We start from the raw sequence: 19,022 nt of genomic DNA, 5'->3' as shown, positions 1-19,022 counted from the left end.
AATCAAAAGAAAGTGATTTTTAAAAATGTTCTGCAAAAATATAAACTCAGAAAAAAAGTTTTTTTAACAAGCCTTAAGAAAGATTGTTACCCTGAAGGATCCTAGGCATTACATCAAAACACTGAAAAGTTAGATCAACAATAAGAATAAAGTGAAAAATTTCTATAAGATACATGGAGTTATTTGAAAATGTGACCTAGTTGTGTGGGTTTAGGCATGTCCTTCGTTGTCTGGCCTCAATTTCCCCATATGTCAAATATGGAATTAGACCCAATGGTGGACTCTAGGGGCCTCTCCTGCCTGGGTAGGGCCTGCAGCTCCGATTAATTGCTCTCTTTCCCTCTGCTGGGAGCAGTATTCCTGGGAGAGCACAAGAGAATTTGCACCACTTTAGTTTCGGCTGGCCTCACCTCTGTCCCCTGTGTGGCCTCTTCAGGGGCTAGAGCTGGAGAGACAAGGCAGCTGCACAGCTCTGGCACTTTGTGTGGCTTTGACCAGAGAGGAAAAGAAGTCAGCACCAGCCTGCAGGCAAGATGGGCCTCTGTGAAGGGGGTCATCTAGATGTAAGCCAGCCTTACCACTGCTGAGGACAGGACTGGTCACCTCTGGGGGATGCTCACCAGGGTGGCCCAGTGTCCACACCACACAGGGCTCACATGGCCATCATTACAAAATGCTCCTCTGTTCTTGATGGTATTCTCCAGCCCAAAAACGTTGGCACATCCCTTTATTGAGCTGCAGCTGGATTCAGTAGCTAACTGGGTGTTACAGAATTAGAGAAAAAGAAAAAAACAGAAAAAACAAATTTGGGGCCATTAAGAACAAAAACATAGCCCGCTGAACTTCAGAGGGCTTAACCTCTGGGGACATTACTGCACTGTGGTGCAGCACTGATAGTCATGGAGATGCCCAAATGTTTGAGAAAACTAGTATTACTACCTGGCACATCCTCTTAAAAGACAGTGAAGTGTATATAAGCTGTCTGAGAAAATTCCTTTTTAAAATTATAAGAGTTTGTTCAAAAGGTTAATATTTCCCCAAAGATAATACTTCCCCAAAGTCTGCTCTCTGTTCTCAGGTCTTTGCTCAGAAGTTGCCTTCCTGAACACCTTGATTTAACTGCAGCCCCGCTCACCCCTGGAGTGTCCTTAGGACCTTTCTCTTACCATAGTTTTCTTCATATCGACTATCACTGAATAGAACACTTAGTGTGCAGTTATTATCTTTCTATCCCACCCCAAAAGAATGTAAACTCTAGGTTGAGGGTTTGTATCTGTTTTGTTCACTGCCGTATCATGGGGGAAGTATGCATCTAACACCTAGAAGACGTTCATTCTTTATTGAATGAAAGCATGAATGAATAGATTTAGTTATTGGGAATACACACATACATTTTTTAAGTTATTCTGTGGAAACACTGGTTAAATGCAGAATAACGCAATTTTAAACATAAGGCACATTAATTTATTGGCAAATATATAGTATATATTAAATATGTGTATATGTGTGTGTATGTATATAGCATATATATAACATGTATATAAACACTGTGCATTAGAAATTTGCTTATTTTGCTCACACTCACACTTCAGTGTGCCCTAAAATACCAAGCAGTCCACATGCAGTGTCATGGACATGCTTGAGACACACACGCACACCCCATTCTGGTTCCTCCTGTAGCCTTCCTTAGATCTTGTCAGTTCTCCTTTGAACTGCTCTACGTCTTTTTCAGAAAATTCTTAGAAGTAGGAGTCATTGTATTGATTAGAAATGCCAGTGTTTCCCATGTGTGAGCCTAGAATCAATATTTAACCACCATCTACTGTGATGGTCGAGGCAGATACTGTATCCTGGAAACCTTGCATGCTAGCCCTGAGTCCATCATTTAAGAGCTGAATGACCTTGGCAAGTTACTTAACCACAAATACCAGGTTCACAGTTTGTTTTTTTTAATAGGATTTTTTAAACTATAAAGTGCTATATAATTTTAAGGAATCATCATTATTTTGTTAAGAAGTGAAAAGTGCATTACATATTACCAGAAATAGAGGTGATGTCAGATCCTGATGACTAATAACCCTTGAAATGCTTGGGTATCAATCTCAATGTCTAGGCCAACTTCACTAATATATAATTGGCTCTGTGAGCTTCACATTTAGGACCTCAATTTTATCACGTACAAAAGAGGATTCTACCTCATTGCAGTGTGCTGGGATAATTTGTCTGACTCAGATCACAACTGACAGGTTCTGTAGGTCTGCAGCAGTAAACAGGGATTCCAATCAGTCTTGCAGACTTAGCTGATAGTTCTCTACGAATGAAACTGTAAACTTTCTTCATTCATGTATTCACTCATTCATCCATTCATTCACTCATTCATTCATTTATTCAGCAAATACTCAGCACTGATTATGTGGCAGAGGCTGTACTACATCTTGGAGATACCAAATGGAAGAAGACATAGTGCCAGTACCATCGATGCTCCAAGTCGAGTCGGAGAGCCAGTTTTATAAACACGTTATTGTTGTTCATGTTAAGAGGCATGAGGAGAAAAGAGCAGGGTACAGGGGACCACAGGGCAAGGCCCGACTTACTCTGGGGGAGACAGACAGCTTTATACAGAGAATCTTTTCAATGGGACCTTGAGGTTGGTGGGAGTTAGCCAGGCAAGGGTGGGAGAAAGGCATGTCATAAAGTAAGGAAGGAATGTGGAAAGGCCCTGGAGCATTTCACTTGGGCAGTTTAATGAGCATTTATTTTACATGTATCTATTGTGTGTTAGGCACGGTAGAAGGAAAGGAAAACATTCTTGGGGAATCGAAAGCATGCAGGATAGAGCTGGTGAGGATTAGATGGTAAAGTGCTTGGACACCATGCTTAGGACAAACTCGTGGTATTGCTGAATGCAAACAAAAGTATAGGACATGATCCTTTTGTGTAAAATTATGACCTTCACCATTCTGACATTCAACAGGTATTAATAAGAAAACTACATAAAAAATGCTGGGGATGTAATAAGTAGGACAGAATCACTGTCTAAGCAAAACTTACCAATACAGTATAATAGCTAAAATTACAGGAGGACTTAATCAAATCTGGGAGGAGTGATGGGCAAAGAAGGACCTCTCAGGGGAAGTCATATTTCAAGCTGAATAGAAGCTAAGTAGGTGACTGTAAAAGGAAATGTGTCAAGCAGAAGCAGAAGCATATGCAAAGGCCTGGAGATCCAAGGAAGAAGCTGGAAGATGCTGTAGCTGCAGCTGAACACACAGGAGGGATGTGCTCAAAGGCCTGAGTGCTCAAGGCCTGGAGTCTATGGTCCAGAGTTTGGGTTTCACCCCAAGCGAAACTATTGGTAGGTTTTAAGCAAGGAGTGACAAGATGCAATTTGTATTTTGATACGTATGTCTACATCCATGTAATTGACCTTTCCCTCTTTACCAGAATGGTACACAAAATAAAGTCACTCATCCTTAATATTCAGGTCTTAATGCCCAGGAGCCCCCACCCACCCAGGTTAGAAAAAAGTCTCTTACCTCCAAGAATCTCTTCCCCAAATATTTTTTGTAAGTATTTGTCTGTGAATCGGTCCTTACAGGCATATCTTTGCTGCCACCTGCTAAAGAGCATGAACTTGGCTGTGTCTTTTTACTGCCCCCTCTCCGTGGACAGCTGCCTCCAGGGTAGCCTCACTGCAGTCACTAGCAGGGGCTCTGTGTCTTCTCTGAACAGGGATGGTCTGGGCAGCTAGAGGAAATGCCAGGGTCCCTTCTGCAGCCAGGCATGCATCGTCAGGACCCTGATCGCTGCCACGTGGTGGCCCATGCAGGCCTGCTATTTCACCTCAGGGTCTCTTCAAGAGAAAAGGGAGGATTATCTAGCCCATGTCACTTTCCCATGAGGTGACCTACAGCAACTAGGACAGCCCTTGTGGGTCAGCCCCTTCTGTGCACATAAGCAGACAGCCATTTATCAATAGGTGTGACCAAGTTATGGCATGTCAGGGGCAGCTCTGAGGTCAGTTACGTGCTTTGTCCAGAAACAGTGCTCCTCCCTGACCTCCAGGTTGGAACACAGCCCTGCCATCGAAACGGGCATTCCTAATTTCTTTCCCTGCTGTCCAGGGGAAACAGCTCTTGTAGAGGACAGAGGTCACTTGTCACTACTGCTCATGTCAATGGGCTGACTGCTTGCAAGTGGTCAGGGCTGCTCACTCCCAGCACAAGAGCCACTCTGAGCCTCCCACGCAGATCCTGGGCCTGTCCCCTTTCTCTTAGCCTAAGACCAGCCTTCTTTCCTGTCTAGGATTATCCACTTTTCAGGGTGACAGTGGCAACATCTGTTTCCGTCAGGGATGTGGTGTTCCCCACAAAGCTCTACAGACTGACGTCAGCACATTTTGCAAGCTGTGAGGTATATAGCATATATGAGCAGGTATATATGCATAAGGAATTGTCCTGAGAGCTGTTTCCCCAAATGTTAACAGCAGTATTTCTGGGTCTCAATGATTTTTACAAACTTCACTGTATATTAGTATGAAATTCGAGTTTTTTCATAATGACTATGCATCATAGTTTCTGGAAAAATATTGAGGCTTCAGAATCAGATAGCCTTTGGAAAATCAGATGATCAGTTTCCTAATCTATAAAATGAGAAAAATAGTATTTTACAGGATTGTTGAGAAAAAGTCAATGTTATTTTTATTTTTCTAATATTTTCATTACTTAAAACTAACAGATAATTTTATGTAAATACATAAACATGATTAATTTTATGTAAATCCATAAACATGAAAGGCTTTTTGGTCACTTGTGAAAAATAGATCATATTATACACTATTTTATGCATCCTGCTTCTCTCACCAATACTTTATGAATCATCATCTAGTAAAGCTCTGATTTTAATGGTTGCATAATATTTCATGATTTGGAAACAGCATTCTTTATTCATCTGTTCCCATGTGTATCGATACTTACTTTGTTTCTGGTTTTTGCCACTATGAATAATGTTGCAACACACGCACGCACGCACACACGCATGCACACATGCCTTTGTTGCATAGATTATTTTATTTCTTTACAAGAGATTCTCAGGAATGGGATTTCTGGGGGAAATGGCTATAGCCAGTCAACCATATTTCTGATGGTTGCTGAGTACTTAGTAAGTACCTGTTACACAGCAACTGCTCAATAAAATGATATCAGCTCTTATTGTTATTATTAGCTGAGGAGTTATATTTTGGAAAAATTTAGTTATGCATTGGATGTCCATTTAGATAAACTGTGTTTGCTTTAAAGACATGGGTCATCTGTGATAACTGAACTAACAACTGTCCTCTCTTTGTTGATACAAAGTCAAAAGGAAACGGGACTTCACGGGAAAACTAAAATAGACATGAAAGTTTACCTCTCATTTCCTCCTTGCCGTTTCAAATCCATTTCCTCAGTGAGGCAGGAATTCAGAAACCAAAGCCTTTGCTGCTGTAATTGGAGATTCTTGTTCTGTATTTTTTTTCAAGTTGTTATCAGCTTATTTGTATATCTGATTTGAAAATCAAAAAGAGGGCTCATGAAAGCATTTTCCGTGCTGTAAAAAAGGACCTAATGCGTAGCCTTTGAGTGAGATGAATGAATGGATTCCTGTGTCTGCAGCTTCGCGCCTGCCCTCCCAGGGCAGAAGCTCAAGGGGAGAAGAAGGCAGTTTCTGGTCTGAAGGCTCTTGTTACATTCTGCTTCTCTCAACGACAACGGAAGTTACGCCTTGTGAGGAGAGGGCAGCGCACACAATGCAGACTGCTGGACTCTGGACACGAGGGCTTCTAAGCCGTTTGACCAAAACATCAACGCATGACCAATTTCCAACTCCAGACGGAAATGGAATCTTGCAAGTTGGCCACAGGCCAGGGGCTGGTCCCTGGGCACTGCCTGTGCCAGAATGTGAGAGAAATTCTGGGAGGGGAAGGCGCTCACGCAGTTTTAATGACATGGGCAATAGTTACCTCCGTTGTCTACTGCGTTATTCCCTTCTTGTCTGGACACCAGTGAGTGAAGGGGAACTGGGGGGCTGGGTGGGTGTCCTCCAGATTCTGAGACTCCAAATTGGGCTAAGCCCCTAGGCCCCAGGTCCACAGCAGCGCAAGGGAGCCGAAGGCTCACTAGCCGCTCTCAGCCGTCGCCCCTGCTCCTCCTCCTGCCCTCTCCTGCCTGGTCTGCATTTTAGTGAGTGCCTGACTTCTGGGCTCTCTGCCTGTTACACACATTTGAGTCCATGATAACTCCTTTGACAGAATGCTGCTCTCCTGGTTCGAGCCTCATTACCCACTGATTCAGTTTGTGTTATATGATGTGGATTTTCTCGCTGTGACCCAACTCCAGGTCAAAGCTCCGGGCATCCTCTCCGGCTCAGGCTGCCCCTTGGAAGGAAATTAGGCGTCACAGTTCAGACCTGGACGGCGGAGGAGCTGATTTGCACTTCAAGGCCAATTGATTTTCCTAGCCTGTTCTATGTCCATTATGCCTTGGATAATGTCTTTAAAAAGCTCTAGGGCTTGTCTTTATTTATGGACCATCTACTGTGTGCCAGGCCAGTTCTAAATCAACGTTGTTGGGAGACAAGAATGGTGAGGCTATGAAGCATTTGGCTGAATCCCTGTCTTCAAGGAGCTCCTCAAGGCACCCATGTGCTCAGAAGGGAAATGTCTCAATTTAAAGTTTGCTGGGATGCTGACCAATTGCAGGGGAAGGAGTAAGTGGCGTAGGAGTTCAGAGGAGGGGACAGATCTAGGGACTGAGGCAGAAAGTGCATATGGACCAGGGGGGCAGAGGGGGGTGGCAGGAAGAAGGGAGGTGGAAGTTACTAAGCACCTGCTTTGTGCCAGCATTAGTGTAAGAGCTCTGGCTGGTTATCTGTCTTAATTCCCAAGATTGGGAGTAGAAGTGAGGGGAGGGAAGAGGGCATTTCCAGGAGCAAGTGGTGCAATTAACATTAATGCATACTAATGATGTTAATGACAGCATGGTCCTAGTGACTGAATCTATCCGCGTTGGATGTTTGTATAAACAAAACATGCTTCTCTGTCAGGGTAGGAACAGCCATGATCTGCATGTATTAAATAGGTAAGGAGCAAGTTTAACTGGCTTACTCCACAGTCGTGATGAATTCTTTGAGCACCTGCGAGGCTTCGGGGACTATGTAAATTATGACATGGGGAGAGATGATTGTGGGTCCAGGGATTTGCTGAGGGCCTTTGCCTCATTTTGCAGCCAGATGCTCAATGGTTTCAAGAGGAGAAAGATTATGGGTACTTTTATGGCCTTATTGAAAAGTCCCACCCACAATGTCATCTCTTGTGTCACATCTAGAAAAAAGAGTGCTGAATAATGACAGAGGAGAGAATTAAAAAACAGACAATGAATGTTTAAGTCCCTAATACTGGCATTTATTCTTGTAGTTTGTTCAACAAGTGCTTTCTTGAATTCCTCGGAGGCACTAGGACAATGGTGGTGAACAAAATAGATAGGGTTCTGGCTCCTGTGTTTACTGTCTAGTTGGAGAACTAGACATTTAAAAAGGCAACACACAAAAAAGGATTGCAGTCATTATGTAAAAGACTCAGGTGCTATGTGAGAGAAGGAGCCTGGGAGGCCTCTCTGAGGAGGTGACATTTAAGATGAGGTCATATGAGAGGATGCAAGCAGGCAGAGAATGGGATTAAAGGCATGTGTTCCTAGGCTGGCCGCATAGCCCATCTGAACTCATGCAACAGTGAGTCAACAATGGAGATAACAAGGATGCCTCAGCCCAGATTGTCATGGAGATTATTTAATGTATATGTCACCTGGCCAGTGCCTGTGTATACTGGAGGCACTGAGCAAATGTTTGCTGAATCTGATCCCAAAGTCCCTCCCAGCCCTAGCAGTCCAGTTTCTGAGTTCCAGGTTTCTCTCTGACTTTGACCCCAGGGAGCCCCACCCTCACTGTAGGGGCTGGATGTGGCGTCTCTGGCTACCTGCACAAGCAGAGAAGAGCTGGGAGGGGGCACTTCATAGACCACAGCAGTGCCTTCCCTGCGATGCACTGGGGGGCCTGGGGTCTGCTCCCTCAGTCAGCAGAGGGCCACACTCTGCTTCTCTCTGGGAAGAAAACTGTCAGTTCTTTCCCACCTGCCACACTAATGACAATAACCATCATCCTCAACTACAGACAGTGGATAACTGGAAATCCTTAAGCAGCACAAATTGTTGCTCTGCTGTGCTGTAGTTACAAAGGACATGCACATCCCTCAGCTATCAACTGGCTATGGCATGTAACTGGCAAATGCCAAACCATGCTATTTCACAGATGCACCTGAAACTCCAGGAGGGAATGGAACATGCCAAGGATCACGCAGATGATCAGTGGCCTAGACCTAGGTCTCCTGCCACCATTTCAGCCACCGTGGCACATTGTCTCCAGGGTGAGGCCATGGGCGGAGAGGTGTGTGCGTGTACTCTGCTCTGCTTTCAAGTGCAGGCACCTCTATGGCACTGAGCTAGGCCCCATGGGGACAATGGGTTCTTCGATGGTGGCTTTTTAAGGCCTGGAATGGCAGAGAGTTGTCACAGAGAAATGAGGGTGTCTCCAACCACTGCTGAAGGCTGACCCCGAACCTGAGCATCCTGGGTCTGCATGGGGGGTCAGCCCAGTGGCAATGCGGCTAACCTTTGGAGCATAACCTGATATGCTGCTGTCCAGGGTTTCCAGGCCTCGGTCTGCTGAGGGGACAGCCGAAGGGAAGGCTCAGCCTCTTCTTCCATCAGGCCAAAGTTTCAATGCAAGACACAAAATACCGCTATCACTGAACCTGCCCTGGGAGAAGCTATCCCTTCAGTATTCCTGGCTTTCATCCTTGGGGCCTTTCCCACTCACCTCCTCCATTCCTGGCTGGGTGCGGAGTGACTGTAAGCCCCAGGGGGAAGCTCCCTAAAATGCCCAGCCTTCCGCCCAGGACACTCCTCAGGACGAGGACCTGCTCCTGCTGGATCCGGCCGGTGGGCCCCAGAGTCGGTCCTCATAGCTGAGGCTGCCGTACGCCCACTCCCACGTTCAAGCCGAGGGTCTCGGGCCTAGCAAGTGCTGTTCTCTGTGCAGCGTCCTGCCCCTGCTGGCTAGTCCCACTCCAACTCGGCTTTGGATCCCAGCTGGGCTACCCCTTCCCCAGCATCTTTCCCTAACCTCCTCTGTGCTCACGGAGTATTTTGCCCTGACTCCAAGCACCCCAGAGACTTTCATAATTAGCTTTTCTTTGTCCACATGCATCCGGGACTGTCTTTTGGGCTCCTTGCCCAGGCTTGGCACATGGTAGGTCCTCGCAGTACTTAATGAATGAATGAGAGAGGTCTTACCTTCCACACGTCAGCCACATACCACCCAGAACTCCGCGGTCCCTGCTGGCCTGGCATTGAGTCTGCCTGATTGGAATCACAGCCTCGGCAGCTCTGCCCTCTGACCCTTCCCCTGGAATTCTACTGTCCCTGGGCTGCCCACTTCATCCGTGCCTTTGACATTAAACTGGAACACGATCTGCTTTTCTAGGTTTCTGCTTCCTGTCTGTCTGTCACCCAGCTGGTCAACAACACGATGCCAGAGGGGGCATTTTGGAAGCACAGTGCAAGGGGATACATGCCAAGACAGGGTTAGGGTGGCAGCACGAGGCCCAGCTGCTGGTGGGTTACCCCATGGGGATTTGCTGACGGCCACCTACATGCACACTTTGGGGATTTCAAAGATGAAAAAATCAGTCCTTGCCCTCCAAGAGTTTAACCTGAGTGTCTGGGGGTAAAAGGTAGAACCAATACAAAGAGCAATTCAAGAATGAATAGCAGTGATAGACTGTGCCATTTGTTGAGCACCTATTATGTGTGGGGCACTTAAGAGTCACTACCTTTCATTTGTATAATGACCTGGCAACTTGTGAATTAGTACCATTTTACAAACTACAAAATTGAGATAAGTGTGCTGCCTTAAATGTTAGAGAGTAGAATCTTCTGGGGTCGGGATTTGAAACAAGATCTTATTGAGGAATGAGCCCATTTTATTCCTTACCATGACACCACTTTGGGGGGGTCTCAACTTAAGAACACTTGTGTGCTTTTTCTCCCAGCCCTGAATTCTTGAGTCATCTTCCTTTCTTGGCCCCTCAAAGAGCAGAGCCGGTAGGATGGGGCCCCCAGTGATGTCTGTCAGCTTTCTGGGCTGCTGAGAACACCTGTGTCTAATTTAGGTGGTGACTCAGAAGTCCCATTCCAGAAATAGGCAATGCATGCCCACACAGGCTGTGGCCCCTTCTTCGACCTCGTAACAACTGACCCAAACTTCCGACCCTGTTTTCTATGATTGAAAAGGAGTGAAGCAGTGGCTCTGGGAACTGCTGTTTCCAACCTAAACTGCGTACCCAAATTATGTCAGAAGGGACAAATCAACATGGCGATTATTAAGTGAGAAACGAGCTGAAAAAGTCCAACGTATTAAGACATAGTAAGTGGAGGCTGTTGTGCATGTGTGTGTGTGTACGTGTGTGTGCATTAAGTTTGTCCACATCTGCAAAGGTTTCACCTTTACATTCTCAAACCAAAAGAGATGATGTCAAGGTGCCAGTCAGTTGGGAACTTGACAAACGCCCACTCGAGGGTGAGGCCCTAGAAGCAAGGACTTTTCTCTTTGACAACTTGCTGCCTGCCTCCCTAGCTTTAGAATTGTCAAAGTTCCATTTTTCCATAGAGTAAATAAGTCTACAGTTAGGAGCAGGTCTTGATTCTTGGTGTACTTGGATAGTATATCAAGATTCTGTTTATTTGTTGGGAAATGATTCTGTTTAAAACGAATACCAGCCACCTCCCGCAGACCTTTGGGCACTCAGACATCAGTGGAGACCACTCAGAATGACACACTGCCGCAAAAGTCCACCATCTTAAAGGAGAGGAAATGCAGCATCGGGCTGCAAACCGGCCTGTGTGGAAGGGCAGGCCCCACCCTTGCCCTCGGTTCTCTCTCTCTGTGAGCCCGGGGAGTCCCTCTCATCCCCTGGGATGACCAGTGAGCCCCGAGGTCTTCCTGAGGCACGTGTCTTTCTCATGAAAAGCCTCCTTTAGCACACGGCTCAGTGCTTCCCTGAGGTCTCTCCATGGCATTTCCGGAATGTCCTTCCCCAGGTCTGCTGTTCTTTCTCCTTCTCTTGAAGGCAGGGAAATGAAGAGGCCTCTTTATGCCCGTCTGGGCTTCTGCAGAGCACATCTCATTGCTGAGTATTTAAGAGTGTTATTGTTTCAGACACAACCTGTGAATTGCCTGGCACCTCTCCAGGGGAGTAGATGTGTGGAGTTGGCACCACCTCACACTTGACTCAGGGCTGGGGCTGCCTCCCAGCCAGGAACGTGTGGGTGTGTGGAGCTGCCTTTCCCTGGTGCCGCCCCAGCAGAGCTGCAGAGCTCCCTGCTTCTCTCCCCCACTCAAGACACTGAGGAGCCCACCCGCTGGCTTTGAAGGGTCAGCGCCAGCTGGCCATGGTGACTTCCCTAACAAGAAGCCTCCAGACAGTCCCTTAGAGTTAACCGAGGGCTTGTGTATGCAACTCATTTTCTCCAAGAGGCTGGGGTTATGGTCCATGTTTTAAAACCGAGCAATAGCTCCAACACATCCATTTTTATAAGATATACCAGACCATTTTGGACAAGCATTGGGGTGTCCGCCTCCCCACTTTCCTGTACTTTGAGAGCTAACCCCACCCACAGCCCTGTTTAGGCAAGGTGACCTTGTCTCCCATATACCTTAGTTAATTGGACTAGAAATGAACAAAGGATCAAGGAGGGCCAGTCAGATATTTGTTCTTGAAGTTTCGATTCTTTATTCACAAAGGCTCCTCAGCCTCTGCTGGGCGCTTGAATGAGAGGCGCAGCGATGCCAGGCTTGGGAGGCTGTGCTTGCTGCACACAAACAGCACAAGGAGCGGTGGCAGCTCGTGCACGGAGTGACCACTGAGAGTGCCACGCGGTCACCCCCAGGAGCCCAGAGAGACAGTTCTGACAGCTTCCCTGTGTCTAGTTTCAGTCCCCCTTGAGGCCCTTGGGCTCCCTGAAAAAGCCCCTTATCTTTTTGTAACAGAATGTTCTATTAGGGCTTAAATTTAAGTAACACAATGACCTATTAGAATTTTCAAAAAATTTTTCTAATGGGAAAATCTACCAGCTACTGTCTGGAGAGACAAAGACGAAAAGTCAAGTGTCTTGAGTGACCACACTTACACAGTGAACAGCAGGCAATGCGTGGGGAGTGACTGGCCAAGGAAAATGTGAGAGCTCAGAGCAGGGAATGGGGCTGAAGAGTGACCCCTCACATCAGCCATCCTCAGGGGCTCCCTGCCTCTCAGGCCCCCCTCCTTCCCCAGCCTGTCTCCCCACTAACCCGCATACGACTTCCTCAGGTGATCAGATCACTTGAGGAGAAGGGCATAAATCTTGCATTTCCTTGCAATGCCAGCTGTGGCTAGCTGAGTATTATAGGATATTCACTTTAAAGAATATATTCTTTTAAACCTTTAGAAAAATTAAAGTCTAGTCTTTCAGACCCGAGACACCAATTGCTGGCAAGTCACTCTGAGGAGTTCCTCCCTTCAGCTTCAGGTCAGGCCTCGCCTTGTCCAGGGGCCTCTTCTCACCCCACAGGTTGACTCCTGCCACAGGGTCCCTTGGCAGAAGATGCTCAGTACTATTTACTGAATGTGCCATTGCTGCCCATGCTTAGAATGGTGAGAAAAAGAGCATTTAAGGAAATGAGAACCTTTGGTAAGGTATGAAGCCTTGGCCCATTGAAATCCACACTCACTTTCTGATTAGGAGTTGCTTCGCCACCAACTTCCCTGCACAGCTCTGTCTTCCCCTCCTTTGCTGCTGGGTCGCAAACACTCATGACCCGTTAACCATGCTCAGTGCTCGAAGCCACCCGGAAAGGGCTGTTGCAGTCCTGGGAGCATCCCGAGTGGGGTGTTTGATGTGTCACGCATTGAAATGCTCCCCACCCCCAGCACTTTTATTATTAGTTTGCCTATTAAGCAGACAGAATCCATCAAAGATTAGTACATGGCCGGAGTTTCTGGGTCAAGTGATAAAGCACAAATATTTCCCTTTCCAAGACTCTCTGAATTCTGTGTAATACTTCTGGGGCTATCACTCTTCTACTCACAAAAATAAACCCAGGCTAACTCAGCTTTTCTTTCTCCCTTTGCTTTTCTGAGCCTTGTGGTGTCTGAAACATCCATGTTTGTTGTAGCAGCTCCTGGTGACATTGTCTGCTCTGGTAAGTGGTCCCTTCTCCCAAATGGTGCCGCAGCTTCTGGGACCTTTCCTCTCAGCACTCTGACGAGCGGGAGTCTGGGAGGGCCTGCACTCTGGCTGGTACTCTGAGGCCCTAGGCTGGTGTCTTCTTAAAAGTGCAACAAGAATGGGTTTGAAAGCGAGACTGAGCTTCTGTGCCTTAGCTCAGCTGGGCTGCTATAAAAAAAACATCATAGACTGGGGCACTTAACCAACAAACATTTATTTCTCACAGTTTTGGAGGCTGAGAAGTCCAAGATCAAGGCCCTGGAAGGGCCCACCTCCTGGCACGTAGACAGCTGTCTTCTCACCGTGTCTCCACATGGCAGAAGGAGCAGGGGTCTCTTGCAAGGGCACGAATCCTGTTCCTGAGGGCTCCACCTTCATGACCTGATCTCCTCCCAAAGGCCCCACCCCCAATGTCATCGCACTGTGCATTAGGTTTTCAACATATGAATTGGGGGGGACACAAACATTCAGTCTGTAGCACCCCATAAGCCCCATAATAAGCCTACAACCCTAGGCAAGGTAGTTTATGTCTCTGAACCCCAGGTTTCTGACTTTATTTGGTTGAGATGAGGAACAAATGAGATAATTTATAAAAGTGCTTGGCTCAGATCTGGCCCTTAATAAGTGATAATTCATTATAATTAGCCTCCTTGCCCAGGCAAGGGAAGAAGTGGGTCTTGCCTGCTCTTGCAGCCTGCTACCTTCCACCCACAGAAGCCTCTGTCCTCCATCTCTCCCCGCTCAGCGCTGGGCAGAAAGTTCACCCCACATCCTTCTCTGTGCCTACTTCTGGAGCTCGGTTCACTGAGTCACTCACTCAGTCCCTCGTTCCATCAGCACGACATGGGTATATATTGTGCCCAGGCTGCACTAGGCCACAGGGAATGTAAAGATAAGTAAGACATGGCCCCTGCCGTCAAGAACACAAATCTTTACAAGACACGTGTGACCCTAACACATTTGTGTACAATGTGAGTACAGAATGCTCCAGGCTGGAGGGAGAGAGGCCTGACGTCCACCAGAAGCTTCTGGAAAGGCTTCCTGTGGGGAAAGCATAGCTGTCAAGCTCCCCAGAGCTGTGGGGTTACCTCACTCACAACCAGCTTGTAAACATTTATAGCTGTTTTAACTGTGCCAGCAGCTCTCGTGAAGATGGACCTCAGAGACAGGGAAGAATGACTCTGGGCCGGAAGAACTCCCTGTCAAAGGTGTGGAGGGGTCCCAAAGCTGTGAGAGTTTGAGGAATGGCCAGTAGTCCCATGCACCCGCGGTAACAAAGAGTGTGAGGTAAAGTGGAACCGGAGCCCCCAAAGGGCCTGGGCCAGAGCTCTGCGCCGCTGCTTTAATGCGGGGCCTTCGGGGCCTCGGCTTCCTGCCCCTGCCCCTTGCTGCAGTGGAACTGGTCAGGGGCCATTAGAACAAGGGACTCCACACACCATCACAGAATTACTTTAAAAAAAGGAACTGAGGGGCTGACAGGGTTGTCAACATTTTGTTTTGCTTGAAAGAGCAATAAACCAATTTCCAGAGCCATCATTTCATAAAATAAATGGTATTTGTACAACAGAAAAGTGAATGAATTTAGTTTCTTCAAAAAACTCACTACATCATCCTTATTCTTATTGTGCATCAGACCCAAAAAGCATTTTTGGAAGACCACCCCTGTGCCGCTATTTGCTCAGCTCCGACATGTGCTGACCCTGCACTTGCAGCTGGATTCCAAGGAGCTTTCCAGACCAGTGCTGTGAAGGGACATACCTAGGAATAAACTGTCAGAGCCGCAGGGCGACTGGTGGCCCAAGAGAAGTCCAGTGATATACTGGGGGCCTCAGTTTCCCCATATGTATGCATGGGACCACATATCCTCTAAGAGGTCTTTTGGCTTTGACATTTTAGAACCTAGAAATCCTAAAAGCTGGTTAAAATAAAGGGTATTTTTATTTTAAAATAAAAGGGGTCCTGAGTTTGGATCTAAATTTCCTGGAAGCTAACATGAAGGGAGGAACATGCTGAGATTGGTAATTTTCTGTTTCTGACAGAAGAATGTACATAAATTGATTTGCAAGAGCCCATTTTCCTAGAATGAAGCTCCTACTAGTACTTCCTCTGAGTGTCCCTGTAAAGAGAGACGCTGGGTTACGGACAGGACTGTGGCTCCCACCACACTATTACACAAGAGCCACGGATGCTGCTCAAACAGATGATGCTTGTAGGGCAGTTCCAAAAAGGCAGAGGTCACCCGGAACATCATAACTCAAGGAAGGCATTTCTGCCTTTGATGTCCCTGTGTTCTTCGGACAAGTACAGGAAGAACCCAATGAAAATATTGCTTCGCCTACATCTAGAGCCACAGTGAGGCTCTCAGTGGAGCTTTGCTGAGGGTCCCAGTGTCTCCATTTATAGCCTGTGGATGGCTGATTTTTATTTTAAGAAGACACACACATATACATAAGCATGGACTTATTTTGTGTATGTGTTTTTTTAGTATAAAAATAGTACAAGTGTTCATTATAGAAAAATTTTAAATGCAGAACTGCATGACAAAAAGAAAATACCAGTAACAGTAATTCAGAAAGAAAGCCTTGATTAGATCTTGCTATATGTCCCTCTATACATTTATCTTCATGTGATATATCGATATATATGTATATGAATGTCACCCTAGGGCCATTCTTTGTATCTTTTTTTTTCTCTTAAGTTTTTTCATCTAACAAGAATTTTTTAAAGTACATGATGTAGAATACTAGTTTTGCAGGATTGTAATAAGTATTCCATGAAGAGAGAGAATTGTAGTCAAATAAATTTGGGAAATGCTGAGTCATTTTTTTCTTCTTCTAGGGCTTTATGTTCTAATATTATCATACCTTCCCAAAACAAGGATATGGGTGCAATATTTAATTCTGGAACATTATATAGAACTAATGCTCTGAGAGACACACTTAGGTAAATGGAACTTAACATATAATGATATATCTTTTAATAACTATTACTATTAAATATCTTTCAAGTGTATGATTTTTTAATGACTACAAACTCTACCAGTTTTACTCCTAGTGTATGACTATTCTGAAGTGCTGGAAGTGGAACCAGTGGGCCAAAAGGAATAAGCCTTTGAAGACTTTTAATACATATTGCCAAATTGCCCTGCAAGGAGATTGCATTAAGTTAGCACAGAGTTGCTTAAGAGCCTAACTAATTCATAGTTTTCACCAGTGCTGGGTACCATGATTATTTTTTAAAATATCAATTTGAAAAGCAAAAAAAGATACCTTGATTTCTAAAAAATCTTATTTTTTATTTGCTTTTTTATAATGTGTGGCAGACAGAATAACAACCCTCAAAGATACCCACATCTGAATCATCAGTACCTGTGAATATGCTACCTTACACGGAAAAAAGTACTTTGCAGGTGTAATTAAGTTTAGATCTTGAGATGGGAAGACCATGCTGGATTACTTGGGTGGGTCGTAAGTGTGACCACAAGGGTCCTTATAACAAAAAGCCAGGAATGTCAGAGCCAGAGACAGTAGTAGGAGATGTGACGGTAGAAGTAAGAGGTAGAGAAACAGGGGAGGGATCGCAAGCCAAGAAATACAGATGACTTCTAGAAGCTGGAAAAAACGAGGAAACATATTCTCCCCTCAGAGCCTTCAGAAGGAAACAGTCCTTCTAACACCTTGATTTTGGCCCAATGAGACTGATTTTGGAACAGTAAGAGAATAAATTTGCACTGTTTTAGACCAGTAAGTTCGTTTATGGTAATTTGTTAAAGCAACAATAAGAAATTAGTATACCAGAGTTTCCAAAATAAATAAAGAACTCCCACAAATCAATAAGAAAATGAACAACCATTAGAAATATGAACAGGAGACCAGAAGAGACCCTTCAAAAAAAGATATGCAATTGTTCATTAAGCATATCACTTAACGATGATTCCTTCATCAATGATTAGGTGATTCACTTCATCAGTTATTAGGGCTATGCAAATTAAAACCACACTCCCCAAAATGACTAAAAATTTAAAATCTGGTAATACAAGGTATTGACAAGGTGTACACCAATAGGAGTTTTCATCCACTCTTGGTGGGAGCAGGAACAGATATAATCACTCCGAAAAACAGTTTGGCTTTATCAACTAAAGTTGAAGGCAAGCATACCTAACAACCCACAGTTTTACTCCTAAGCATGTCTCCACCAGAAAGGTGTGCTCCCCAAGAACAGGACAGAATATTCACAGCAGCATCACTTATAAGTTCTCGCAAACCAGAAGCAACTCAAAATTCTGTCCATGGTAAATAGGTAAGGGTACCAATGGCATTCCCATACGGTGGAGTACCAGCCAATAGGCGAACAAAAGAACTGCGGCTAATGCAACAGCACATGAATTCTCTCAAGCACAATAGGCGGAGGAAGAAAGCAGACACAAAAGAACACATATTTTAGATTCTTTTTATCAAAAGCCTTTTCAAAACAGGCACAACAGAGAAGTAACCAATGATAGAATCAGGGTAAGTATTTACATTTGGGGAGGAGGACGGAGAAAGAACATGGCAACCATCTAGGGTTCTGGTAATGTTCCATTTCTTGACCTGCGTGCTGGATATTGACAAGCATACATTTATTTTGTGCCTTTTTCTGTATGTAGATTACACTTCACAGTAAAACATTTAAAACCTTGATGGATGTTTTAAAAAATGTACAGATTATTGCAGTTAATTCATGATGGTTCAGTTTTTATTTTTTAGCTGAGTGTTTTACACTCAGTGTTCATTTACACCAAGTAGCCAGTGCATAAAATCACTCATGTCCTTTTAGAACCATCCGGGACATCAGCTCTTATTTGAATGAACAGAAAAAGAGGTTGATGGCTCTTCTTTGAAAAGAGTGCCCTGCTGTATGCATACCATAGCCCCCTGTTGGCTATTGATGGTTAAAACCTTTGAAATTTATGCAGTAAAGCAACATGACTTTATCTTTGGTATTCCAATGCTTCTGAAAATTATTTGACCAGGCAACGCTTTTTTGATGTAGAATCCCATATATTTATTTAAAACCCCGCAGAATTAGTATCCTGTGGCACACTCTTTGAGAAACATTGAATAGTTCATTCTATTTTTACAATTAGAGAAACTGAAGTCAAAGAGAAGACCAGCCCAGGGTCACACAGTGAGTGATGGTTAGAGCTAGGCTGTGCTTTCAAATGAGGATTACTCTGCCAGCCATGGCACTCACCTATTTGTGTGGTTTTAAATAAAAAATAGAAGAATATAACAAACATCCAGGTATCCACAACCCAGCTTAAAATATGAAACATTGCCAATCTAGTCCAAGCCTTCTGCTTACCCCTCCTTGGTCATTTTCCACGTCCTTCCTCACGGAGGTAACCACTGTCCTGAATCAGGGGCTTCCTACTCTTACACATGTCTCCGTACTTACCTCACTGTACTGGTCTGCTCCGGCTGCTGTAACAAAGCACCACAGACTGGTCGGTTTAAACCACGGAAACTTCCTCTCTCAAGGTTCTGGAGGCTGGAAGTGCCAGATCAAGACATCAGCAGGGTTTGTTCCACCTGAGGCCTCTCTCCTTGGTTTGCAGGTGGCCCTCTTTCCTCTGCACGCATGTCTCTGGTCTCTCTCTCCAAATTTCTCCTTCTTAGAGGGGCACTG

At 45.2% G+C, this 19,022-nt stretch overlaps 1 long non-coding RNA gene across 1 annotated transcript; it reads left to right on the top strand.

The window, feature by feature from the left end:
* Window positions 1-10,367: 10,367 nt before the first annotated feature.
* On the top strand, window positions 10,368-15,118 carry LOC140850484 (uncharacterized). Its single transcript, XR_012133393.1, has 3 exons — window positions 10,368-10,515; window positions 13,303-13,329; window positions 13,582-15,118. It is a non-coding gene; the product is annotated as an uncharacterized lncRNA (long non-coding RNA).
* The last annotated feature ends 3,904 nt before the right edge of the window (window positions 15,119-19,022 follow it).

The sequence above is a fragment of the Manis javanica genome, chromosome 1 (genome assembly GCF_040802235.1).
Source record: "Manis javanica isolate MJ-LG chromosome 1, MJ_LKY, whole genome shotgun sequence".
NCBI lineage: Eukaryota > Metazoa > Chordata > Mammalia > Pholidota > Manidae > Manis > Manis javanica.
Note: the sequence above shows the minus strand (reverse complement) of the source record. Positions and strands in the feature narration are given on the sequence as shown.